General features: G+C 49.3%; 1 protein-coding gene and 1 non-coding gene across 2 annotated transcripts in view; both read right to left on the bottom strand.

The window, feature by feature from the left end:
* Window positions 1–27387, bottom strand: part of LOC120381700 (zinc finger protein 850-like) — a gene marked incomplete at both ends in the record, with an annotated part of 483140 nt that overhangs the window by 105430 nt on the left and 350323 nt on the right. The gene's annotated exons all lie outside the window — the stretch shown is intronic.
* TRNAC-ACA lies at window positions 4848–4923 on the bottom strand. The gene has a single exon. It is a non-coding gene; the product is annotated as a tRNA-Cys (tRNA).

Here is a 27387-nt window from a genome sequence, read left to right as displayed (position 1 = left end):
TGGGGGAAGAATCGCTTTCATTGGACTGCAGAGAAGTGATTGAGGACGTCACCCTAACTCAGTGGTCCCCAAACATTTCACACTGCGCCCTCGTATCCATGGCTGTGGCCCCTCGGAAGCCGCGGTCGAGAACCGGGGCTGGGAGTGGCTGTTGGTTGCTGGGGAGTGGGGTGCGGACAGAGGTCAGGGGGTCGAGGCCGGGCTGGGAGCCAGGGGCCCAGGCTGAGGGTGGGGTTCGGGAAGAGCTGGGACAGAGTGGGGCTGAGTGGGACTCCCTCCCTGCCCTCCATGGGGGCTGGCTCAGGCCCTGAGGTGCCCCCATCAATCTTCCTCTGTGTCCCCCTAGGAGTCACACCCCACATTTTGGGGACCACTGACCCCTACTCGCTAAGCAGGGGCTAGTGATGCCAAAGCCCAAGGAAAGGGAGAACAAGTGCGGGGGCCCCAGCACCGGAACCATGACCCCCCCCACTTCTGTGTGTGGCTCCGCCCCCTTCCACATCTTCCACCCATGGCCCCATCCACTGTCACCTCTGTTCCACCCCTTCCCCCACTGGCCCCACCCTGTCACTCCGTTACCCCTGCCCCGCTGCGGCCCCGAGACCAGAGAAGCTCTGTGCCCTGCTGCAGCCCCCGGGCCATAGCAGGCAGTGGGAGCTCCTCCAGCCCTGGGGCCTCCGTGGGGGAGACTTTCCCAGGGGGGCCTAATTTGCCCAGGGCCCCTAGTCATGGGCCCCACTGTCCCCTTGGCGACGCAAGGTTTGGGGAGGCTGAGTCCCCCCCGAGCCTCCATTACGAGCCGCCCAGGCTACCTCTGCTCAGTGGGTGGCCAGTCTCCCTGTGTCTCTGCTGTTCGTGCTGGGGAGCCTGGCCGGCCTTAGGGGTGGGGCCCACGGCAGCCGCCCAGGGCTCCAGGGGGTCAAAGGGCACCGTGTGGCCGTGAGGGGAGCATCAGAAGCTGCTGCTCTCTGCCCTCCCCTGACGCAGCCCGGCTGAGGAAAGTGACCTGGATGCAGGGAGCTCGGATGACGTCCCTTCTCACCCCCCTGCCCCTGCTAGGCAAGGCTGGTGTGTGGTGTCTCCATGGCTGCACTTTCAGTCATGCAGGTTTCTCTCTCCCGTTGTTCCATGGGCATCCTACTAGATTGCCAGCTGCTTTTCAGCTGCAGTGTGGAGACTGCGTGTGTGGGGAGAGACAGTGCGTGTGTTGAGGTAGGTAGGAGCGGATCATTATTATCCCTACTTGAAAGAGGGAGAAGCTGAGGCTGAGAAAGGAGAATTGACTTGTCTTAGGTCACACAGCCAGTCAGTGGCAGAGTTGGGAATAGGAGCCAAGAGCCCTGATTTTCAAACTAACCATCGGATCTTGAATTTCAGACATTGAATGACCTGAATAAAGTGCTCTCAGATGAGCTCCAGACCAACAACAGTGCACAGGAATTATTCAGCAAGTATTTGAGGAGAACTGCAATGTTAGAGAGAATCATGAACTGCTCAGAGACCATTAATGCAGAGAAGCAGCAAAATTCATCAAACACAACTGGTTCTGACTTATTTCCTTGGTCATAAAGAGACCAACAAGGACCTGAGTCTCCTCCCTGTCAATAACCCCCTGCTCAGCCAATCAGGGTAGAGACTGAGGACGGGAGGCTGAGGGTTCGCACCAGAGAGCCCAAAGGATGGCCCAGGTCACTAGTGGGGATCACTGCCCGAGCACTATTTCAGCCCCACATTTTTGGGTGGACCTCCCATAGTGGGAGCTGTAGAGCCCTCCTCCATGACACACACACACACACACACACACACACACACACACACACACACACACACACACACACACACACACACACACACACACACACACACACACACACACACACACCTGGTGTTGGGAGGAACAGGAGAAAGGACAAAAGAAGGAAGAGATAAAGAGAAAGGAGGGAGGGAGGGATGGAGGAAAAGGTAAAACAAAAAGGACAAACCCCAATGTCCCCAGTGATTCTAAGGGACAAAATCCCAGGTGCAGAATAAAATTCTGCCTCCTTAAGCTCATGTTTTCCATGCCTAGAATTCAACTGTCACCAGATGGATCAGACTGAACAGGTTTCACACCTCCAGGAGGCTCTTACCTTCTAAACAGGGACATCTGTTTTCTAGTAAAATCACTACAAGGGAAGGAGAAAACTGAAAAGAGGTTCCTCCTGGCGCTCACGTCCGTGAACCCAAATACTCTCTCAGTCCTCAAAGAGAGACCTGGAGAAGGAGACTTGCTGAAGCAAAGCCACAGGGGTCTCTGAGGTTTCGATGGCCCCTCGCCCCTGTCCTGCCTGGCTGATGTCAGCATCTCTCTGTGAGGTCACCACCTCCCCACCACCTTGGACCAATAGGCTAAGGTCCTGCAAAAGGCCTTTGTGATGTCACTGCCACACCCCTCCCTTGCTGGGCTAATGTCCTGCCCCTGGCCAGGCACTTTGCAGGTTTGAGCTACTCCCTGTGGATCACCCCACTCAAGGAGCGTTCGTTCTAGGCAGCAAGCCGGCTAGACAGGGAAACAGCAGACGCTGCTCCCAAAGCTACACTCGGTTTTTCAGAAATTAGTCGACTTTATGGCCAGAAGAGACCATTAGAGCATCTAATCATATAATCATAGAATATCAGGGTTGGAAGGGACTTCAGGAGGTCATCTACTCCAATCTACTGCTCAAAGCAGGACCAATCCCCAACTAAATCATACCAGCCAGGGCTTTGTCAAGCCTGAGCTTAAAAACCTCTAAGGAAGGAGATTCCACCACCTCCCTAGGTAACCCATTCCAGTTCTTCACCACCCTACTAGTGAAAAAGTTTTTCCTAATGTCCAACCTAAACCTCCCCCTCTGCAACTTGAGACCATTACTCCTTGTTCTGTCATCTTCTACCACTGAGAACAGTCTAGATCCATCCTCTTTGGAACCCCCTTTCAGGTAGTTGAAAGCAGCTATCAAATCCCCCCTCAGTCTTCTCTTCTGCAGACTAAACAAGCCCAGTTTCCTCAGCCTCTCCTCATAAGTCATGTGCTTCAGCCCCTAATCATTTTTGTTGCCCTCCGCTGGACTCTTTCCAATTTTTCCACATCCTTCTTGTAGCGTGGGGCCCAAAACTGGACACAGTACTCCAGATGAGGCTTCACCAATGTCTAATAGAGGAGAATGATCACATCCCTCGATCTGCCAGCAATGCCCCTAATTATACAGCCCAAAATGCCGTTAGCCTTCTTGGCAACAAGGGCACACTGTTGACTCATAGCCAGCTTCTCGTCTACTGTAACCTCTTGGTCCTTTTCTGCAGAACTGCTGCCCAGCCATTCGGTCCCTAGTCTGTAGCAGTGCATGGGATTCTTCCATCCTAAGGGCAGGACTCTGCATTTCTCCTTGTTGAACCTCATCAGGTTTCTTTTGGCCCAGTCCTCTAATTTGTCTAGGTCCCTCTGTATCCTATCCCTACCCTCCAGCGTATCTATCACTCCTCCCAGTTTAGTGTCATCTGCAAACTTGCTGAGGTGCAGTCCACACCATCCTCCTAATCATTAATAAAGATATTGAACAAAACCGGCCCCAGCACCGACCCTTGGGGCACTCCACTTGATACCGGCTGCCAACTAGACATGGAGCCGTTGATCACTACCCGTTGAGCCTGACCATCTAGCCAGTTTTCTATCCACCTTACCATCCATTCATCCAGCCCATACTTCTTTAACTTACTGGCAAGAAAGAATACTGTGGGAGACTGTATCAAAAGCTTTGCTAAAGTCAAAGAATAACACATCCACTGCTTTCCCCTCATCCACAGACCCAGTTATCTCCTCATAGAAGGCAATTAGGTTAGTCAGGCATGACTTGCCCTTGGTGAATCCATGCTGACTGTTCCTGATCACTTTCCTCTCCTCTAAGTGCTTCAGAATTGATTCCTTGAGGACCTGCTCCATAATTTTTCCAGGGACTGAGGTGAGGCTGACTGACCTGTAGTTCCCCGGATCCTCCTCCTTCCCTTTTTTAAAGATGGGCACTACATTAGCTTTTTTCCAGTCATCTGGGACCTCCCCCGATTGCCATGAGTTTTCAAAGATAATGGCCAATGGCTCTGCAATCACATCCGCCAACTCCTTTAGCACCCTCGGATGCAGCGCATCCGGCCCCATGAGCTTGTGCTCATCCAGCTTTTCTAAACAGTCCTGAACCACTTCTTTCCCCACAGAGAGCTGGTCACCTTCTCCCCATGCTGTGCTGCCCAGTGCAGCAGTCTGGGAAGCTGACCTTGTTGTGAAGACAGAGGCAAAAAAGCATTGAGTACATTAGCTTTTCCACATCCTCTGTCCACTAAGTTACCTCCTCATTCAGTAAGGGGCCCACACTTTCCTTGACTTCCTTCATGTTGCTAACATACCTGAAGAAACCCTTCTTGTTTCTCTTGCTAGATTCAACTCCAAGTGTGATTTGGCCTTCCTGATTTCATTCCTGCATGCCTGAACAATATTTTTATACTCCTCCCTGGTCATTTGTCCAATCTTCCACTTCTTGTAAGCTTCTTTTTTGTGTTTAAGATCAGCAAGGATTTCACTGTTAAGCCAAGCTTGTCGCCTGCCATATTTACTATTCTTTCTACACATCAGGATGTTTTTTTCCTGAAACCTCAATAAGGATTCTTTAATCCTTTAGAGGATTGGAACTGATTTCAGTGAAGGCACACGTTTGCTAGGTTTTTATGCAATTGCACAGGAAAACATTTAGTGTTTCCATTCATTTCAGGGATCCCTATTCATTGGAACTCCTGAACATAATGGAAATGCCCTTATTTTTGTTGAAAGAAGAGGTTTGTAAGGGGTACTTGGATTTGAACCAAGGACCACTTGAACTGTAGTCAAACACTCTACCACTGAGCTATACCCCATGACTGTTGTGTAGGTAAGTCAGAGATCTTAAAGATTTTGAAGGACAGGCCCTGCCTCAGAGATCTCCTGTTCTGTTCCCAGACCACAGTGCTTTTAAAAATGGGGTTTGATTAAACTTATAGATCCATGTAAACACCACAGCTTGCACACCCACCCCCATAGCTTCCCCCAGTGACATAGCTACTGTTAGCCAAAAGGGCTCGTTTCCCCCTGGAGCTTACCTAATTACACCAAGGAGTCACGGAGACAGGAAGACGAGTACCACACCCTTTATTGATCGGTCAGCTGAGCGGGTGTTCCTCTCGGCTAGTGCCAGAGAAAGAGACACACCTTTCATGGCCAAGCGGCCTACCTTTATAGCCGGTAACAAACAACTTAGCCTACATTTGTCTACGTCATTTGGTTGACCTATAGACCCTGTACATGTATCTATTAGGGATAATTGGATATGCAGGATACATATATCATTTTGTGGGGCTACAAGATACATACAGCTGTTGAGGATACATTTGTCATTCTGAAGGGGACACAAGATACATCCGTTGACCCTTTGTACTAGATACTTTGGATGCATACATGTGAACGCAGCTGCATACAGTTGGGAGCCAACATATACTTGGGGAGCCAAACAAAACTGATAAGCGAAATAGCTGACTTAGGTAAATACACGGCCTTCAGTCTAATGAGTTCTGTAAGCTTTCCAACACGGTTTGGGCAAGCATAGCATAACTTTGCTTTACTCAGGCCTAATACAAAAAGGCTTCATTAGCACTATGATTTTCCAACAACTCCCCCCTTTGAGAATACTCACCAAACCTTTTGGCTGAGTTTTCTCACACTTTGAAGCCAACAAAAATAAACAAGCTCTAGGGAGCTGGGGTTAATAACGAGGGGGTATTAAGTCCCACATGCATTCTTCCCATGGACCCAGCAGGATTCGGTATGTGGAGCCCACACCTAACCGGTCCATATGCTTGGAAGGAGCACTGTAAATGTTCACACTTCCATCCAGAAAGTGTCCAAATATGTTTCCATGACTACAGATCAGATGGTTCCTGATGTGTCTGTCAGGGCAGTGGGCCAAGTTTGGTGCTTAAGATCATTCCAAATGGCCATCAGCTGGTCATTCAGGAAATCCTGAAATTTTAAACATACTAGATCCCACTGCAATGCCTTCCCAGCCTCAGTGATATTCAATACCATCTCTGTCAGTAACTTCTGGGTTATAGAACTAAGGGTGGAAATGACATGTAACTCACCAACTTCAGCCTATACTTGGGTTAGCTGAACTTCAGAAATAAGGCTAGTGGCCTTTTTTAGTCGGCCCAATTTCTTATTATGTTCTTGGCCTTTAAGAATATTCCAAATGGCTGTTACACTGTTAGCCCCAGCCCACAGGATCTGCCCAATTTCTTCTTTTTCCAGAGGAAATAACCCAGGCTTTTTGTTGTGCTAATCTAATGGCAGCCCCCTGTGAGCAATCTGGGTATGTAAAAGTGATCTGAAAACTGGATAAAGACAATATCATTTAAAATCCAATTAGGGAGGGCAAGACATACTAAAGGATTTATCCAAAACACAGGGCGCAGCCTGTAGAATAAACCCCAACATTCAATTAATACCACATTCCCAAGCAGGGGTCCCACAAGTTTGTTCCTGCCAGTGTATAAGTCTTTGATTCTTTACCAGGGTCAGTTCTCAATGTCCTTTTTAGTCAGGAATTCCTGGACTTTGGCAGTGTCAGTGGAGTGAGTGTTTCTTCTAGAAAAGTTCAAAGGCACAGTAGGTCTGTCAGTGGACAAGGGAGAGGTTAGCTAGCACGTCACTTTGTCCTTTTTGCCTGCTGTCCACAAGCACAGTTGAACTAGAAGAAAGAATAGGCTAATTATCAGTAGGAGAATTCTCCTGATGTAGAGGGGTCTTTTTGCAGTGAGAATCATGGGTCCAAGCAATCAGTCTTTGGCACATCACAGCGGTGTTGGTAGTCAGCAGGACTCACTAAGGGCCTTTCAGCGTGGAGCCAAGCATTATTTCGTTGGTGGACCTGTACATTGATCCGGTCTCCAGGTTCCATGGAGTGGCAGGGCTGCTAGGGTCTTTGGGTAGTGCGTCTTTACCTGTGTAAAAAGGAAACCTAACACATTGCATTAGTGTCTTTGCAGATTTTACAGCTGGTTGGGCATATTCAAGCCCCCCTTTTCTGGTTGTTAAAACTTGGCTAACTGTGAACAGTGTCCTTGAACGAAGTCAGTGTATCTCTTTTTTTTTTTTTTTTTTTTTTTGGACTGAGCTTGCTAATTAAAGTTTTTCTCAGTTAACTCGTTCTTTTTCCTTTTCCCCTTTTTGGCTTCTTTTTTAACCTACAAAGGAAACTTTTACTTTTTACTTATACACCTTTTGTTAACAATGAACACATACACATTGGTGTTATACAATACATTAGTCTTATTATTTAATGTATGCCACATATACCCTTCTACTAAAATAACCTTATTACAGAGCTTTGGAACAACAAGCCAGGACAAGCACACCCACTTTGATGAGTTCATTTAATACAAGCTCTAGTTCAATAGCTTCCCACCATCCCCAGCCCTCTGGCTAGAAATCTGAGGTAGCCAGAAGGATCCCATGTACAATATGGGGAGTGGGTTAACTTTTTATGTCCTTGCTTCCAAAGACTGTTAGTATGCAATTTGGCCAATGCAGTTTTTTTTCTTTTACTTAAGAAAATACATAAGACTTTAGTATATCACATTTTTCTGATGTATCCAAACACTTTGTATTTTAAGTTGAACAAAACAAATATCTGCATTTCAATTCAAGCCTTCTGCTTTATTTCAAACCAGACCATCCCATGAACATATTAAACACAACAATTCTGACCACGAGACAGACACCACAAGACAGAACATAGAACACAAAACATAATTTTTACTCTGCCAGTAAATCATGGTATGTTGTATGCTGTTTAGCTGGCATTAGTTTTCTTTGATTATCTGAAAGACAAAAACAGAGGTCTACCCCTTCTGGGCAGTCAATTATTGCTTAAAATATACAAATACCCTTGTTGATTTTAGGCAAAACAGGGGAATTGCCCCATATTTTCTTGTATATGTTTTATAGGCAGCCCAGGTTTCAGTGGCTTTTACCTTATCAGTTAGATAATTTGCATTAATACAGATGCTTTCTGGCTTGCTTTTTACTTTTAACTCCTGCTTTTAAACACTGAAAGAAAACATCACCACTTATAGTGCCTTAGAGCCTAATAAATTTTCATTTACATAGCACTGTATACATTCTTCAGCTAATTCAACAAAATTGTTCATAGCCAAATGATTGCAATCTAATAATTTCTTTGCCTGAATTTATTTACAAACATTTAAAAAAAAACACCAAGAACTTTTCTCTTTAGCATTTTTACAAAGTTCAACTACTATTCCCTCCAGCAACTACAGAGTTAACTCTTCACTCTCCTTCAAATCACTTGCTCTTTCCTTATATCACTTGCTTGGCTCCCAACAGCCACTTACCAATTCAAATCACCATTCCAAATATCCTCCTGAGTATTTGAAATCCCCATGCTTACACTCACTTACTTCTTCCTTCCACTAGACCCTCAAAAGTTTCCAACCTGTTCTCCAAGCTCTCTGTCTGTTGCCTGCCCGCCTGGGCTGATCCTTTTTTTTTTTTTTTTTTTTTTGCGCTGAACCGTTTCTTTCATGGGCTTCTCCCCCACCCTTCTGGGTTTTTTCCTAAAACATTTTATTCACAAGACGACCCGAGTCCTCCCTCGTGAGGCTTGCCACCTGGGCAAAACGCATGGCCCACTGGCGTTAACTATTTAATTGCCTCTTGTAGCAAACACACTGCTGTTACGGCATATGCTGAGCACAAATGGTTAAATTTTAACAAGTCCCTGAAGGACTGGTACTTGCTTAGCCAGGGCTTCCTTTTATAACTGGAAGTCCTGTCTCAAGGCCTGCAACTTGGCCTGGCGCAGGTTTGAGTTGCTGCCTGGTTCATGATCTATGCTCTTAATTGCTTAATTCTAGTTATCAAATACACATTTTTTTTTTCCTTTTCTCCAACTACTCTATTGCCCAGTCCTGCTACGACTGGGGGTAGATTCACCTGCCACCCTTCCTGGTCAACCAGGGTGGAGAGAGGAATGCTAAACCCTTCTCCAGTTCTCAGACTTACTGCAGCTGAGAATGGGCACACCTTTAATTATGCAATCCTCAACATATAACACCAACAGAACCAAATAAAACAAGCATAAAACAACAAGGGTAAAACAAATAGATGGTGTAAATTCTACAGGGTTCCCCCATTCTCTATTGCTCACCAAACTGTGACAAATTTCTGTTACCAATTATCCCTCATGTCAGGTGATCAAACTGACACTGCAGGACAGTGGGGGTGGATAGAGAAAGCACACCATATAACCAAATTTTAAAGCTTCATTAAAAATAATAAAACAACAATGGAAAGTGTTGGAATGCTCCACATCACTCAAGAAAAATATAAATGCCCCAAGCCTTAAGCCACGTTAATACTCACACATGTCCAGACTGGCCACGTCTGTATATAACGTTCAGAAAAGGGAATAGGTGGACAGGAGATTATCCTGTATATAGCTTGTTCAGAATTTCCAACATGCTTCCGCTCTTGGGAAGGCTGTTCTTTTACACCCTGGAATCTCCTGCAGTGTCTCTTTCAGAGATTCCAGTCCAGGTCAGCTACCTGTGGCTTCTCCAGTGTCACCAAGCGTCACCAGGGGCTGCTGGCACAGCCAAGGGCCAGCACCGGCATCCATCACAAAGTCAGACTGTTGGATCTCACCAAACAGTTAAGCTTTGCAAATGTACTTAACATAGTTTATGCTGCCTGTCTCTATTTTTCCACAGCCAGCTGGGGCTGAAAGCAGTTTTTCTTTGTAAAACAACTTTTTCTTCATCTCTCTGCCAAGCTGAATTTCAAATTAACCCATTCCTAGACAAATTGCTCACACTGTGTCAGAGGCTTTTCTTTGGTGATTAAAAGCTCCTCTGAGATATATAATCTTATCTAGATTAAAGGTACCTTTTAATGGGCACTGTTTAGATGGATCTTCACACACTCCTAGACCCGGTTATCACAGTTTCGGCTTCCAGTACATTAATATAACGAAAAACAAAGTACCCTACCAGGAATAAAAACAACAGCGTAGTAGTCACATTCCCATAGTCGTTGGCACGGCCCCGAACTAGTGGAGTTAACAGAATTATTTATTAGCCGTGGCTGTACCTAGGTATCTTAACCAAAAACCTGTTAGGGGCCCAAGGTCCAACCCGCGCCGGGCGTTAATCCTCAAAACCCAGGAGGTAACGCACTTACCACGCCCGGAGTGGCCGCGTCCGGCAGGTGGACTCCCCTCTTCTGGTACTGTCTTGCCTCCGTGTCGTTTGGAGTTCTCTATGGAGGGGGCGCAGCCGTCCCGGTCGGTGCGGCGACTCGGGCTCGAGCAAACCAATAGCTCAAGGTGGCCACTCTCTGAGCCGTCCTCGGCCGCCGGTCAGCGCCCCAACAGGAGAGAAGTCGGCGGAGTCGCCATTTGTTAGCCAAAAGGGCTCGTTTCCCCTGGAGCTTACCTAATTACACCAAGGAGGCACGGAGACAGGAAGACGAGTACCACACCCTTTATTGATCGGTCAGCTGGCGGGTGTTCCTCTCGGCTAGTGCCAGAGAAAGAGATACACCTTTCATGGCCAGCGGCCTACCTTTATAGCGGTAACAAACAACAGCCTACGTTTGTCTACGTCATTTGGTTGACCTATAGACCCTGTACATGTATCTATTAGGGGATAATTGGATATGCAGGATACATATATCATTTTGTGGGGGCTACAAGATACATACAGCTGTTGAGGATACATTTGTCATTCTGAAGGGGACACAAGATACATCCGTTGACCCTTTGTACTAGATACTTTGGATGCATACATGTGAACACAGCTGCATACAGTTGGGGAGCCAACATATACTTGGGGAGCCAAACAAAACTGATAAGCGAAATAGCTGACTTAGGTAAATACACGGCCTTCAGTCTAATGAGTTCTGTAAGCTTTCCAACACGGTTTGGGCAAGCATAGCATAACTTTGCTTTACTCAGGCCTAATACAAAAGGCTTCATTAGCACTATGATTTTCCAACAGCCTCTCCACATTGTTCCAGGGGACTGTCAATCTCAGGCTCCTGATTTCCCATCGACCCCTCCTTTTTTAGTGCTGGGAGCTAGCAACCAAACCCCCCACTGAATGTTAGTAAGGGGGCAACAGTCCCCTTACATAAAGCATCTAAATCCCCTGGACAGAGCTCGCCAGGGCACAGCTTGGGAGCTGCACTGGGAATAGATCATGCAGGAAATCCCTTCCCCCCCTCTGCTAGCTTGTGTTTTGTTACAGCCCTGGAGATAATCCCGCTGCCTGCACGTGTTCCGCAGAGAACAGAAGAGCAAATTCTCTCCCTGTTCCCCCTTCCACAGCCATTAAAGGAAGGGATAAACCCCCAGCAGCGCCCTGCCCCACAGAGTCCCCCCTGTAAGGAGAGAGATGTGCAGTGACTAGGGCCAGCTCAGCATCACCAGGTTTATATAACTGTTGGTGATGCCCAGAACTGGTCCAAGTCCTGCCCGTCCTTCCTCGCCCCCCCTCACCGCGCGGGGGGGGAGTTTGGGTACATGAGGTGCAGGCTCTGGGATGGGCCGGGGGTTGGGGTGCAGGGGAGGCGGGGTGGACCCTGGTAGGGAGTTTGGATGTGGGCTCTGGGCTGGGGCAGGGAGTTGGGGGGCAGTGGTGGGCTGTGGGAGGGAGTTTGGGTGTGGGCGGGGTGTGGGATCTGGGCTGTGGCAGAGGGTAGGGGTGTGGCACCTATCTTGGGCAGCTCCCAAAGTGACCCACAGCCCCATCTGTCAGCAACTCCTACATGGAGGAGGCCCGGGGGCATGGGTCTCCTGGTATCACTGCCCGCTGGCACCACCCTGCAGCTCCCATTGCCGCAGTTCCAATGGCAGAGTTGGCACTTGGGGTGGGGCAGCGGGCAGAGACACACCCCACGGGGCTGCAGGGATGTGCCAGATGCTTCTGGGAGTGGTGCACCGTGTGAGCGAGGGTGGGCAGGAATCCACTTTAGTCCCGCTGTGCTGCGGTAGTAGTGGCAGGAGCCCCGGGCCCTTTCAAATCACCCGGGGCCAGCTGCTCAGGCTTTCTGACTTCTTGATGGGAAGCAAAGGGAAGGCACATGTGCCCCTCATGAGCAGTTCTGGGAGTTTTTGGGGCTCCTAAAGTAGGCAGCAGAGATGCAGCCTCACCACCAAGTCTGTTTCACTGGAGGAGAGTGGGGGCTGCAGGGTGATCTCCACCTCCGTGCATCCAGCAGCCTGTGCTCCCCTCTGCAATGCTGGAGCCTCCACATTTATTTATTGACTAATAAAATTTGCAGAATTTTAAAATATTGTGCACAGAATTTTTGGTGCAGAATCTCCTCAGGAGTGAGACTGACTCAGGAACCTCCTTGGATTGTCACTGCTTGGTGAACCACTCAGCCACCACACCAATGCACAGAGAGTGCCAAGCCCCACTGCTATGTGGGGCTGGGGGCTGAGGTCAGGTCATACACATTCAGACTGTGCGCTCCCCGCTACAAACCGCTGCTGATTTCCCAGTTAGTACATTAGCTGTTACCGATAAGGTTTGTCTGTGTTGTTGTTTTTTTTTATCTCATTGTTAGGTGTAAGAAGTATAAATTGTTTAATATGTTTAATTAGTTGGTTAATAAGATGTTTATGAAGTAAATCACTGGCTTTAAAATAAGATCCAATCTGGAGTATATGAACTATTGACCCCTGGACTCCATCTCTGAGAGGGGACTTGTTTACCATCAGGACACAGGCTCAAACCAGTCCAAACCGATTTTTCCCGCCAAAACCAGCCCTCAGCGTTCCATCTCCTCAGCACTTTTCCCGCCACAGAAGTGATATAAGGACGTGCTCAGCGCCTGCGCAGGGCCGTCCCCCCCCCAGCGACGGCCCCTCCACGGTCGGGTCTTCCCAGCGCTCCCGAGCCGGAGAGTGACGAGCCCCCTCGGTCCCGCCGTGAGACTGAGGAACAGGAGGCCTGTCACCCCCATTCCTGCCGTCCTGCATCGCTGGTGTCCAGCCTCCCACGGAGCCCCCGGGGAGTGAGAGACCCGGGGCGGGCACTGGGGCTGGGCAGGAAAGTGACTCTGCCCCGGGGAACCTGGGAGAAGCCTCAGAGCTGCCTCAGCCCCAGTGGGATTTGGGGGGCAGAGACTGGGGCCTGGCGGGGATCCTGTGGTGTGGGGAGATGGGGGTGTCAGGCAGGGAGAGGAGAAGCTGGAATTGCGGGGAGGAAGGTCGGTGGGACGTGGGGGTGGGGGTGTTGAACTGTCTCTATGCAGCCAGGAAATTCCCGGGAGCGGGGAGTGGCGGGCAGGGGAAGGGGGAGGGGTTAATTGGATCCTTCCCCTGTTTGTGCCACTTGCCTCTCGCCCCAATACAAATTCTCTCTAGTTCTGCCCCTTTTCTTTCTCAGTATCTCACATGGGGCTATAAAATATGGGGCGATTCCCCCCCTTTCCTCTCCAATGATCAGCTCTCCGTCCCCCGATTTCCCCGTTCTCCCCATGAGTCTCAAACGTCAGTTTAAAATCTTCTCTAGTGAGGGCATTTTCCCACCCATTGTATCTGCAGCGATTTGTCCTTGTTTAGGTGGGAAATTGTTGCCTGAGTCATTCCCAGCACATGGCTGCCCCTGGGGTGGGGGTGGGATGGCTCAGTGGTTGGAGCACTGGCCTGCTAAACCCAGGGCTGGGAGCTGACTCCTTGAGGGGGCCATTTGGGGATTTAGTTGGGGATTGGTCCTGCTTTGAGCAGGGGTTGGACTAGACACCTCCTGAGGTCCTTCCAACCCTGATATTCTATGAGATGCCGGGTCTCTGCCAGGGCAGGGAAGGGAGGCGCATGTGTCCCCCATGGGGACTGCCCAGACACCCGTTTCCCAATCCCAGTTGCTGCCCCCTGACTACCACCACAGTTACCCCCAACCCGCAGTTGCCAGGCACCCGCCCGTCCCCCACTGCTGCCCCCTTCCCTCATCCAGGGACCTTCCAGCTCCCCCTCCCTTGCCCTTTTAATCAGCACCTCAAAGGGCTCCCTGCTGCCCATGGGAATGGTGGGGGTGGGGGAACCATTACTTTGTGTTTATGTATTGGACAGTTGTATAAAATCCAGTCCAACAGTCCCCCTTTTCCACTAGTTCATTAACAACAATATAAAATCCCCTCAGATCTTGGTGTTTTTCTCTCATGTTATCAAATACGCAGTTTGTGACACATTTTCTTTGCAAATCTCAAAGATTCATATAAAATACCTAAATGTTTGCCCCAATGCTCTCTAGCTGTCTATTTCTAATTGAATATGCCCTGAGATTTCCCCCTGTCTCTCTAATTATAAAATACCAAGAAAATCTCAGATTTACAGCTTTTCTCAGATTCTTGAACCTAGATATAAAATGTTTGCAAATGTTGCCCATTTCCTCTTTATTCATTTATCAAATATTGATGTGAAACACTCAGATTTTGCCTCCTATCAACAACTGATATAAAATCCCTCTGATTTTCCACTTTCCTCTCTATAATTTGCAAAATGGATCCAAAATCTCTCAGATTGAGAACTCTTTCATTTCTGAACATTGCTCTCAAATCTCAGGTTTTGCCTCTTTCTATGTCATTATCAAATGTCAGTTAAAAATCCTCTCGGGTTTGGGGCTGTTCCCCGCGTTTCTAAATCCCAGCAACTTCTTCCTTCGAGGGAACCTGTTGCCCTGAGTTCTTCTCCATCCTGGAGGTCTCAGGGGGTTAAATTGCCCAGAGATCATCTTTCCCGTCTCCTTTGAGAATCATTTGTTCCCTCCTTTACCTCTGTTAAAATGTTTGCCGAAGAAAGAGACCAGCCAGATATTTAATACCCATCAAAGCCAGAGGCCTCCCCCTGTTTGGGGATCAGTGGTTCCCAGCTGGTAACGGGAGAGTTGGCTGGACCCTTTTCTTGTCTCCAGCTGGCACGGGATGAGGAGGTCACTCTGAGTGCAGTGTGAGTTGAGAAGTATCCCAAGCCCCATGAAAAATGGCCTCTGTGAGGGGTTGCTTCCCACAGTGCTAAGATGCAGCCACCTCTGGGGTGGATCCAGGGTGGCCATTATTTGCTAGTGACAGGCATGGACATTTCTTACCTATTTTGTCCCTCCAGGCCTTCCATTCTCCTGTTCAAGAGACATCCCCCAGGGCTCCCTCTGTCTGTGTGACTGGCCAGCAGGGGGCGGTGGTCACTTTCTATCCACTTCTCAGGCACTGTGAGGTAACAGTGTTGCTGGGTGGGGTGGGGCTGTGTGGGAGATAGCAGCTGAAGGGGATTGTGGTGGGGAGGCCTCTGGGTGGCTGGGCAGGGGGTACCCTAATGAGGTTGGTGGGTTCTGGAGATTTGGGGCTTCAGGGGTGGTTGTGATGTGCCCAGCCCTGAGGCTGTGGGTCCTGGAGGTGGGTATCGCTGGGGCCTGGTGGCTGCAGAACAGCCGGGGTGGGCGTCTCTTGGGAGGCGGGACAGGGGTTAGAGGAGCCTGGTGCTGTGCCAGGGGCTCTGTCTGGGCTTCCCCCGCAGACTCCTGGGATCGCTGCCATGCCCAGTGCACAGAGTGTATGTGGGAGAATCCCCGGCGCTAGGCCAGGGGGTGCCCCTGTAAAGCACCAGGGGATCCCGCAGGGGGGAGGAGGGGGTGCCAGGCAAAGGGCAGGGCAGATCCTGCTGGAGGGCGGGGATCCTAGGCAGGCAGTGACGGACTGAGTTCCCAGTGGGGTCCCTTTTGGGGGTCTCTGGCTGTTGGGGTCTCTTCGTGGGGAACCTTTGGGATTCCCAACCTGTCAATGAAGATCTGGTGGGGTTGTCTGGCCGGTGGGGCTCTGAGGGTATCTGAGGTCCTGGCCAGGGACTCTGGGGGCTGGGTTCAGGGAATATCTGGGGGAGAGCTGAGGCCCTGTGGGCTGCTCCTGACCTCGCTTCTTCTCCCTGATTAGCTTATGCCAGAATCCTGGCTCCAAGCACTGCCCGACATTCCCTGGCCAGGCCCAGTCACTGTGATAACTTTCTAGCCACTTATCAAACACTGTGAGGTGAAATCACTGATTTTTGCTCTTCTCCCTTCTTGAAAACCTCAGGAACTTCCAGTTCCATTCTCCTAGATTGTCCAGTCCTTGTCCTGGATCTGGGGGATGAGGGGGGTGGGAATGGGGTCAGCACTGCCGCACAATGGTCTCTTCCACAGCATTCTGGACTCAGTCTTTCTGAACTCTGGTTTCACTGAGACAATTGTTAATCCAGAGTCACTGTATGGAAAGACAAGGAGTGACTCCGGATGTACAGTGGGGCAAATGAGATCAGCAATTCTCCCTTGGAGGAGGGGCTCTCATTAGCTGCTCTCCCCAGAAAGCTAAAGGAGGGAAGCTGCTCAGATGCTCTGTCCCTCTCTGCTCAGGATACTGGGGTTCAGCTTCCTGGGTCAGACGCTGCAGCCTTCATTGTGATCTGGGAGACCAGGCTTAGCAGCCGCTGCTCCCCCAGCGGGGTTCTGTGCTGGGAAGTGACCTAAATTCAAGCTGCTTCTCTGTCTGGCCCAGGGAATGACTTTCTCCAGCTGGTCCTAGCCCCCTAGGGCAGCCCTGGGCCCTGTTAATACTAAATTCTGAGCCAGAGTCTCCAGGTAACTGACAGACCTCAGGGAAAGTGCTGGGGACTGGCAAGAAAGTGACTCTGCACAAACAGCCCCTCCTCGTTTCTCCTCCCAGTAGCAATTGCCAGGAGAAAATCCAGCCATGGGAGAGCAAAGCCCCAGGAATGGAACTTTCCCAGCCAGAGGGCAGGGAGAGAGGACAGGGAAGGAGAGACTGAAAGGGGCAGTGGGAGAAATGACACATGTATTGCTGCATCCTGGGCAGAACCACTTTCCAGTGAACAAAACAAGGATGAGACAGAGGAAAAGCCAGTTCCTGACTCCATATTCCCCCTGCTGGAGTGTAGCTGCCGTGGGGTCAGCGTCCGAGGAATCCCCCACAGTGACTCCTTTGGTTCTGCTCTTTTCTAGCCTTGTGTTCAGAGACTTTGTTAGGGGATGAGGCGGGACAAGGGAAGTTAAAAATGTCTCTGTGGGCTTAGCCTGGCAGGAGGGGCCAGGTCTACATTGTAATAAACAGATTGAGCATTTCCCAGCATGGCAGAATTTAGGGTGTCTGTCTGCAGGGAAAGCGCCTGGGGGAATTCTGATGTGAAATGAACTAAAACCTGTTCTGAGATGCCCACAACTGCCTGCCTCCCCCAGACAGGCTGCAGAATGGCGTCCATGTCTTGCTCCAGGTCATCCCAGCCTGCCGTGGGACAGGGAAGAGAAATGGCTGCAGTGGAGCCAACTCAGGTAGAGATTATCGGGGGGTTGCTGGTGAGTTCCTGCTGGAGGAGAGGGAGAGCAAATACACCGGAGATGGGAAGGTTTGCACAGTCTGGTTTGGAGGTTGGAGCGGGGCAGGAAATTCACAGCGTAGGGAAAGGAGGAGGACAAGTGTAGCAAACCTGCTGTGAGTTATTTAATAACCCAGGAGGTTCGGAGGTGGAAATGCCCTAATTTGTGAAGAAAGAAAATAGCCCACCTACATGGGGCTGATAAAACTGACCAGACTCCCAGTGCTGGAGCCTGACCTCACTAACCAGCGGCTGCTGTGAGATATGAAGGGGGCACCCCTGAGTCAGGCTCATTGGAGCTGCCTCTCCCTTCATATCCTGCTCCTCACAATGAGGAGGTTATTCGGCTTCCTACCAGGAGCTGAACCTGAACCTTGCTAGGGCTCCATCTCCTCTATCAGTCGGTGGCTAGTAGGTGTGTGATGGATCTGCTGGGAGAGACAAGGGGCTCTCTCTTCGTCCCCTCACCCTGATATTTGCTGGATACGCTGAGCGGGGTCGGGTGGGACTCTGTTGAGTGGGATCCACCCAGAGCTTCCATTTGATTGGCTCCTCTCTGCCACAAATAGTGGGGCTGTGAGTGGGAAAGAGATCCTGAGTGTTGGACTCTTGCTCTTTCAGGGGCTGGTGACCTTCGAGGAGGTGGCTGTGCATTTCACGAGGGAAGAGTGGGCTCTGCTGGACCCCGCTCAGAGAGCCCTCTACTGGGATGTCATGCAGGAAAACTATGAGACTGTGACCTCGCTGGGTAAGGGTTCCTGTCCCCTCAGTTCTTGGAAGGGAAATGAAGAGTTAAGGTTCACACCAGCCCCATGATGCCACCTCTACTCTGTCCTGTTTCAGCATCACCCCAATATGCCAGTGACACACACACACTACCAGAGACCCTCCCCTGCTGCAGAACACTTTGGGAACATAGCACAGGAGCCGTATCGCACAGTGTCAAATAGCTCCTGTTTGCTCAAGTGAAACTGGGGTTAGGTCTGGCATAACTGTTCCATACCCTAATCATTTTTGTTGCCCTTTTCTGAACCTTTTCCAATTCCAATATATCTTTTTTGAGATGGGGCAACAACATCTTCATGCAGTATTCAAGATGTGGGTGTATCATTGATTCATTTGCTGCTTTTACAAATATGATATATGATATATTCTGTCGTATCGATCCCTTTCTTAATTATTTCCAACATTGCTCGCTTTTTTTCACTGCTGCTGCATTGAGTGGATGTTTTCAGAGAACAATCCACAGTGACTCCAAGATCCATCTCTTGAGTGGAAACAGCTAATTTAGACCCCATCATTTTGTATGTATAGTTGGGATTATGTTTTCCACTGGGCTGCACTATGTGCTATCCTGACATCTAGTACTGCTGAGATCCTGCATTCAGTGATATCCCTGCCCTTCCTGTTCCCTTTCTCCACTGAACCCCACCAGCCCATGCTTCCTGTTCCCAGCTTCCCCAGGACTCTCTCGCTGTCTCTGAACCTCTCAGTCAGCATGAAGCAGTGCCAGGGACAGTTGCCCTCTGTCTGGAGTCTTCGATTTCTGGGACATGGATTTACTTTCTCTGTGTTGTAAGAGGCTCTGTCATAATGAGGGTCTGTGACATTACCTAGAGTACAATCTGGACTGTTAAATAGCTGTGTCCCCTCAGTTCTCCAACCTGGGGTGCCTTTTCCACTGTTTTCCCGCGAGAACAGCCCCTCGTGGCCAATTAACACACAGTCTCCAGCATGTAACTCACTCCCAGCTACACAGTATTGAGTGCTGCTAGACAGCCACTCCTGAATTACACCTCAGGAGAAAACCAGCAAATTCTCAAGTGCCCAACACTCCCCCCCGAAATGTGCCTCTTGCACTGTCCAGCACGCTACTGAACAACGCAAGCTCATATGAAGTCTGTCATTTCATCAGTGGAAAATGACATGCACCAGCTTGTTATCCCAAAGGGAGTTTCCAACACACTTTAATCCAAACACCCTGGTTAGATAAACAATAAACCAAGATTGTTAACTACCGAAAACTAAAACTAGGCCCAGCCCATGAAAGGGGCACTCCCAGGAGAGACTGTATAAAGGCCGGAACATCGAACAACTTTGTAAACCTGAGACAGATGCCTTGGGAAAAATGACAGAGAGAATCCCCCAAAGTGACTCTTTGGATTCTGCTCTTCTCTGGTCTCTGATTGTTCCTTCCAAAGTAGAGTACTTTGCACTTCTCCCTACTGAATTTCATCCTCTTTCCTTCAGCTCATTTCTCCAGTTTGTCCAGATCATTTTGAATTTTAATCCAATCTTCCAAAGCACTTACAACCCCTCCCAGCTTGGTATTGTCCACCAACTTGATAAGTGTAACAGAGGCCTGGTCTACACTAGGACTTTAATTCGAATTTATCAGCGTTAATTCGAACTAACGCTCAACCGTCCACACCAGGAAGCCTTTTAATTCGAACTGAGGGCTCTTTGGTTCGAATTTGGTACTCCACCCGGCAGGTGGAGTAACGCTAAATTCGACATGGCTAGCTCGAATTAGGCTTGGTGTGGATGCTAATCGAACAGTAGCTCCGGGAGCTATCCCACAGTGCACCACTCTGTTGACGCTCTGGACAGCAGTCCGAGCTTGGATTCTCTGGCCAGCCACACAGGAAATGACCCGCGAAAATTTGAATTCATTTTCCTGTCTGGGCGGTTTGAATCTGACGTTCTGGTTGCACATCGGGGCGAGCTCCGCAGCACCTGCAACGATGCAGAGCTCTCCAGCAGAGGAGTCCGGGCAATCCCAGAATAGAAAGAGGTCCCCAGCATGGACTGACAGGGAAGTCATGGATCTGATCACTGTGTGGGGCGAGGAGTCTGTGCTCTCGGAGCTGCGCTCCAGCAAGCGGAATGCGAAGACCTTCGAGAAGGTCTCTAAAGCCATGAAAGAGAAAGGATACAGCCGGGATGCGATGCAGTGCCGCGTGAAAGTGAAGGACCTAAGACAAGGGTATCAAAAAGTCAGAGCGGCAAACGGGCGCTCGGGCCCAGCCCCAGACATGCCGCTTCTACGAGGCACTGCATGCCATTCTAGGTGGGTCTGCCACCACCGCCCACCAGTGACGGTGGACTCCGAGGACGGAATAGTGTACCGGGACAGTTCCTCCTCCATGTTCGCCGATGGGAAGATGAGGAAGGGTCTTTTGAGGACGGCGCAGGCAACATCGAACCCACTCCCGCTTTCCCTGACAGCCAGGATCTCTTCATCACCCTCACAGAGATCCCCTACCAACCGTCCCTGCCCGTTAACCCGGACTCGGAATCAGGGAAGGATCAGGCGGTAAGTGCTACAAACAGGGAAACATTTATTTTTTAAGAAACAGGTATATATATAAAACAGGTATATATATAAAAAATAGAAATACTATATAAATAGAAATACTATATAAAAATTTTTAAATATCAAACTATACAAAAAGTAGGTCTACACATATAGGAATCGAGCAATAATCCTCTGGGGACAGTTCAAAAAAGCTCTCAGAGAGCAGCTGGAAAAGCCTCAGCAGGAGGTTCCTTGGGAGAGGTGCCTTATTGTGTGCTCCGTGAAGCACACTCTTCCACGCCAGGCCATCCTAAGGTAAAGGGGAAGCATCGCCTCTACGAGCATGGCAGCGTATGGTCCTGGTCTGTGCAGGGCTTCTGTTAGCATCCGCTCTCTCTGAGTCCACCTGACACGCCTCAGGGTAATGTCGTTCTGGAAGTGCTGCATCTAATGAGGGGAATTAGTGTACTGTTACTATTGTGAATGGTAGACTTTTACTTTGCATAAGAATGACCCTCGCTTAACAGACTTTTACTTTGCATAAGAATGACCCTCGCTTAACAGACTTTTACTTTGCATAAGAATGACCTCGCTTAACAGCCACGTGTTGGAGACCACAGAGGAAAAGCATACAGTGATCTTTCCCGTGCACTGGCAGGAGGGGCTGCAAAAGGGTCATCTTTTCTGCTTTGCACATTGCCTTTAGCAGGAGAGCACAGCTAACCACTAACTGATAAGCAGTATGTACTGTAAGGCTTATCAGGACTTTGTGCAAGAGGGATGCAGCTGTCTCTCCTCGCATGCGCTATCCAGTGCAATGGCGCCGCCAATGAGCGTATTCCGAAATCTCGGACTAGTTCGGAGATCTCCTGCGACTTGGTTCCCTCTTTGGTCTTGTTAACTGAAACTGACTAGACTGTGTTTACTGTTGGCAAACATGTATGTGTTCAAGGAAATCACCTACTTTTTCGCATCACACAGCTTCGGCTCCTTCCCGGACTGCCCGGCATCCCCTCGCAGAGGCTGGCTCAGATTAGACGCCGAAAGAAAAGACTAGGGACGACATGTTCCAGGAACTGATGGCCTGCTCCAGAGCGGAGGCGGCAGAGCAGAGACAGTGGAGGAGACCCTGTGTCAGCAGCATCGCACACACCTGGAGCGGGAGGATAGGTGGCGGCAGAAAGACCAGCAGGCGACTCAAGCGCTGCTTGGTCTAATGAGGAGCAAGCGGACACGCTCCGGCGTCTTGTAGATGTTCTGCAAGACCGCAGGCAGGAGGAGAGAGCCCCCCTGCAGTGCATCTGCAACCGCCCTCCAACGCCAAGAAGTCCTGTCCCCCCCTCACCCAAAGTTACAAGAAGGAGGGGCGGTAGGGGCCGTGAGAACTGTCCCTGCACCGCAGCAGACCGATAATGTTCGAGACAACTCGCGCTGTAAATTTGTACAAGCTCTTTCCTTACAGCATCAACCAGTCCCAACTCCAAGTTTAAACCCCCCACTGTGTACTACATTATTAAAAGAGGTTTGGTGTTACTCACTATTTCCGTCACGTTTCTGGTGTCAGAAGACTTTCTGTGGGTGTGTGTGTGTGGGGGGGGGGATTGTAATTTCAGTGCATAGCCCACAGTGCCATGGTACAGACTTGGGTGCAGGGTCAACTGCAGGGCACACACAGACTGCAGTCACTAGGCACCAGGGACAGTCTGTGTGGTGTATGCTGCCCCGGGTCTTTCCTTGATGTTTATGCTTGTCCAGGGTCCTGGTGCCTGCCATCCCCGAATGTAAAGGCAGGCTTCCCTTCACATGCACTTGGACCATAGCCACGATCCTCCCGGTGCCTGAGCCCCAAAAAGAGCCCTCATCCAGGGGCAGATACTCACCCTTCCCCTACACCCCTCACCCCTTCCAACGCCCAAACCCACAGCCGTCATGTTAACCCCTATCCAAAGACGGCACCCCTCGCCCCTTCCTGCAAACCCACCCATTCCTGCAACCCTCCCCCTACATGCACAACCACCGTAAACCGTCCCCCACCCCGCAGACCTATGTAGGAGCAGGAGGCTGTCCGTCCTCTTTTGGACAAGCGGTCTGTACATCAGTGCACACCTTACCCAGCACAGAATGCTTCCATGTTTCAACCAAGAAACAGAAATGCAAAGTCAACGAAAGATTTATTATTAATTACTGAAACATGTCCTTAGTTTTAAAACGTCCTTTGGAAGTGGGGGAAACTTGGTTTGTGATCAGGGTCTCTTAAAATCAAGTGTACAGTCACAGGTTACCCTGCTCTGCGAGGAAACTCGCTTTCAAAGCCTCCCTGATGCACATCGCTTCCCGCTGGGATATTCTCTCGGCACGGGTGTCTGGCTGATCGTAAACAGCAGCCAGGCGATTTGCCTCAACCTCCCAAGCGGCCAAAAAGGTCTCGCCCTTGCTCTCACAGAGATTGTGGAGCACACAGCAAGCAGCAATAACTACGGGGATATTCTTTTCGCTGATGTCCGAGCGAGTCAGTAAGCTCCGCCATCTCCCCTTGAGATGTCCGAGCACACTCCACCACCATTCTGCACTTGCTCAGCCGGTAGTTGAAGAGTTCCTTCTCACTGTCCAAGGCGCCTGTATAGGGCTTCATGAGCCAGGGCATTAGCAGGTAGGCCGGGTCCCCGAGGATCACTGTAGGCATCTGCACATCCCCAACCGTTATTTTGTGGTCCGGGAAGAAAGTACCTGCCTGGAGGCGTCTAAACAGACCAGAGTTCCTGAACACACGCGCGTCATGAACCTTGCCCGCCCACCCGACGTTGATGTTGGTAAAACATCCCCTATGGTCCACCACAGCTTGCAGCACCATTGAAAAGTAGCCCTTTCGGTTAATGTACTCGCTGGCCTGGTGGGCTGGTGCCAGGATAGGGATGTGAGTCCCATCTATAGCCCCACCGCAGTTTGGGAATCCCATCGCGGCGAAGCCATCTATGATGACCTGGACATTTCCGAGAGTCACTACCTTTGAGAGCAGTTGCTGAACGATTGCGTGGGCTACTTGAATGACAGCAATCCCCACGGTAGATTTGCCCACGCCAAAGTGGTTCGCTACTGACCGGTAGCTGTCTGGCGTGGCAAGTTTCCAGAGGGCTATGGCCACTCGCTTCTGCACACTCAGGGCTGCTCGCATCCTTGTGTCCTGGCGCTTCAGGGCAGGGGACAGCAAGTCACACAGTTCAAGGAAAGTGCCCTTACGCATCTGAAGTTTCGCAGCCACTCTGTGTCATCCCAGACCTGCAGCACTATGCGGTCCCACCAGTCCGTGCTTGTTTCCCGGGCCCAGAATCGCCGTTCCACACCATGAACGTGACCCATTGCCACCATGATCTCCACTGCCCGGCGTACCCTGGTTTCTGAGAGGTCTGTGCCACTCTCCTCACCGCGCTGCCGGAGCCTCCTCGCCGGTTTCTCAGCAGCTGACTGTGGAAGAGGTGGGCGATAAGATGCGAGGAGTTGACAACGGCCATAAGTGCAGCGATGATCGCAGCGGGCTCCATGCTCGCAGTGCTGTGGCGTCCGCTGTAACCGACCAGACAAGAGCGCAAACAGATTTCCCGGCGCTTTCAAGGAAGAGAGGAGGCGTGATTGACGGTTCAATGGCGACACTAACCCAAAACCACCCTCGACACATTTTTTCCCCAGCATGCATTGGAAATCCCAGAATTCAATGGGCAGCGGGAGTGCAGGAACTGTGGGATAGCTTCCCACAGTGCACCGCTTCCAAAGTCGAAGCTGGCCCCGTGAATGTGGACTCAGAAGTTCGAATTTGTGTATTTAGTATGGATACACAAATTCGACTTAATGGTCGAATCCACAAATTCGACTTAAGTAGATTCGAAATAGTCCTGTAGTGTAGACAAGGCCAGAGAGACTGTTACTGGGAGGGTTTCACCATTTGTCAGAGGGTTACACCCTGGTGGGAGGGCGCTAGACCTGTACTGGGATACGGTCACTCTGTGCTTCACAGTGTGGCAGAACCTAGAATGTCCATTAGCAGGGGAAAACCTGGGGGGAATCGGCTTGTGGAATGGACAAAAGCCCCATCTGAATTCTTACACCTTGCCCTTTTCACCCCATCAGGCTACAGAATAACATCCATGGTTTGCTCCAGATCATCCCGTCCTCCCTGGGGGAAAGAAATGGCTGCAATGGAGCTGGCTCAGGTAAGGGATTCTCAGGGAGCTGGTGGTGGGTTCTGCATGGAGGGAGAGGAGCAGTACATGCATAAGAGGGTGGGAATTGCTAGAGGTGGTGGGAGGCAGGAAATATCTCGGGTGGAGAAAGGGAGAGGACAGAATGTGACAAACCTGCTGACACTAGTGTAGTTTAGGGTGTGATGGGTTGTCACCCCCAGGGGCAGTCTGGGAACCGCTGTGCCCTCTAACCCTCAAGCTGGGCTGACCCTTCTCACACTGCTTTGCTGGAGATTCAGCCAGCCTCTCCAGGCCCTGTTATCACCCAACACGACAGCAGGTGGTGCCATACACCCAACTAAGCTACCTGAGCGCTTTACCTGAGCCACTGAAGGAGAGAGAGAAAACAGCCAATTTCCCAGCTCCCCAACCTTGCACACTTGCTGTAGTATAAATTCAGAATTATACCCTCTTATAGTGCACAGGGATCTCTATAATCTAGCTCATTAATATAGTTCACCTTCCCCTCGATATGGGAAAGATGTGCACAGCGAGCTTGTGCTAACCAAGCTGAGATTTTCCCCAGACACTTCACTCAAAATACGCTGGTTAAGATAAAGCATAAAACAAGTTTATTAGCTGCAGAAAGACAGATTAATTGATTATAAGTGATAACAAACAGATCAAAGCAGATTATTTAGCAAATATCGAAACTCAAACTACGCCTAACATACTATCTGGATAGAATTTGAATTAGCAGTTTCTCACCCTGACTAATTGATACAAGCAGTCCACCAAGTTTCCATACACAAGCTAGAAAACCCTTTACCCTGGGACCAGCACTCCCCCCACTTCAGTTTTTGTTTCTTAGGTCTTTCCAGGAGTTCTCTTGTGTGGGGAATGAGACCAAGGGATGACGTCACAACCCACCTTATTTGCTTTTCCATATGGCGGGAACCCTTTGTTCCAAACTCAGTTCCCAGTCCAGTTTGTGGAAAAATACAGGTACTAAAATGGAGTTTAGTGTCATGTGGTCTGGTCACAGGCCCTTCTGCGTCATAGTATCCATGACTAATAGGTTGGCTGAAACATTCACAGGAAGGCTAAGCTCTTCCACAGTCCATTGTCTTTGTTGATGAGCCATCAGCACTGTCTGGCTTCTTCATTGTTGTACCTGAAAGGCTCGTTGTGGGTGTTACCCAGAGTAAGCACATTTGAAATACAGATACAGAGTCAGTATCCATAACTTCAGATACGAACGTGATATGTGCACACAAATAGGATAATCATATTCAGCAAATTATAACTTTTCCAGTGACACCACACATGATGCATCTTGTACAAAATACATCATAATTATGTCCTAATCATATTATAACCATACCACTATGATGAATATGGGGGTGTAGTGTCAGATAGGGCCTAATTTCAAGGCACAGGAGTTGGGAATGGAACTTGCCCTCTTTGTGGAACAGGAAATAACCCTCCAGCCAGGGCTGGGAAAACTTCCCAGACTCCCAGTGATGGAGCCTGAATCTACTCACACTTCATTCTACTCACAACCCCAATCGTTGTGGCAACTGCAAACTTTATCAGTGATGATTTTATACTCTCTTCTAGCTCATGGATAAGAATGTTAAATAGCACAGGGCCAAGAACCAGTCCCTGCGGGAACCTGCTAAAAAGAAATCCACTCGACCCTGGTTCCCCATTTACTATCACAGTTTTTAATCTATTTAATGTATGCTGTGTTTATTTTGTATCAGTCTAGCTTTTTTAGTAAAAATATTGTGCTGATCAAGTCATATCCCTTACAGAAGTTTAGGTAAATTACATCAATACTATTAGCTGCAACCAAACTTTTGATCTCCTCCGGTAAGGATATCCCGTTAGTTTGATAGGCTCTATTTTCTCTAAACCTTTGTTAGTGGGCACTAATCATATTACCCTTCTTTGATTCTTTATTAATGAATGAAATCCAGTATTGGCTGCTCCATTATCTTCACGAGTATAGATGTCAGACTTCAGGTCTTTTAGAAAGTCTTGGATACAAGTTATCTGGACCCGCTGATTTAAACATGTCTGACTTTAATAGCTACTGTTTAATGTCCTCATGACTTCTTGTTGGAATGGAAAGAGTGTCGCCATCAACATCTTATGATACGAGTACATCATCTGTTTTTCTCCAAATCCAGGAGAGAAATATTTATTGAGGACTTTACCTCTTCTGCATTATTTTTGATAATTCTGCCATTTCTATTAGTAAAGTACCATTGTTAGGATTAAGTTTGCACATAATATACTTTTAAAATCTTCCTTCTTATTGTCATTCATTGGTCATTGATTTCTGATAGCTTTCTTTACCAGTTTTCTACAAATCTGACCTTCTAACTTCTATTCTTTACTATTGACTTCCCCTTTCTTCCAT

This window comes from Mauremys reevesii, linkage group 14 (genome assembly GCF_016161935.1).
Source record: "Mauremys reevesii isolate NIE-2019 linkage group 14, ASM1616193v1, whole genome shotgun sequence".
Classification (NCBI taxonomy): Eukaryota; Metazoa; Chordata; order Testudines; family Geoemydidae; genus Mauremys; species Mauremys reevesii.
Note: the sequence above shows the minus strand (reverse complement) of the source record. Positions and strands in the feature narration are given on the sequence as shown.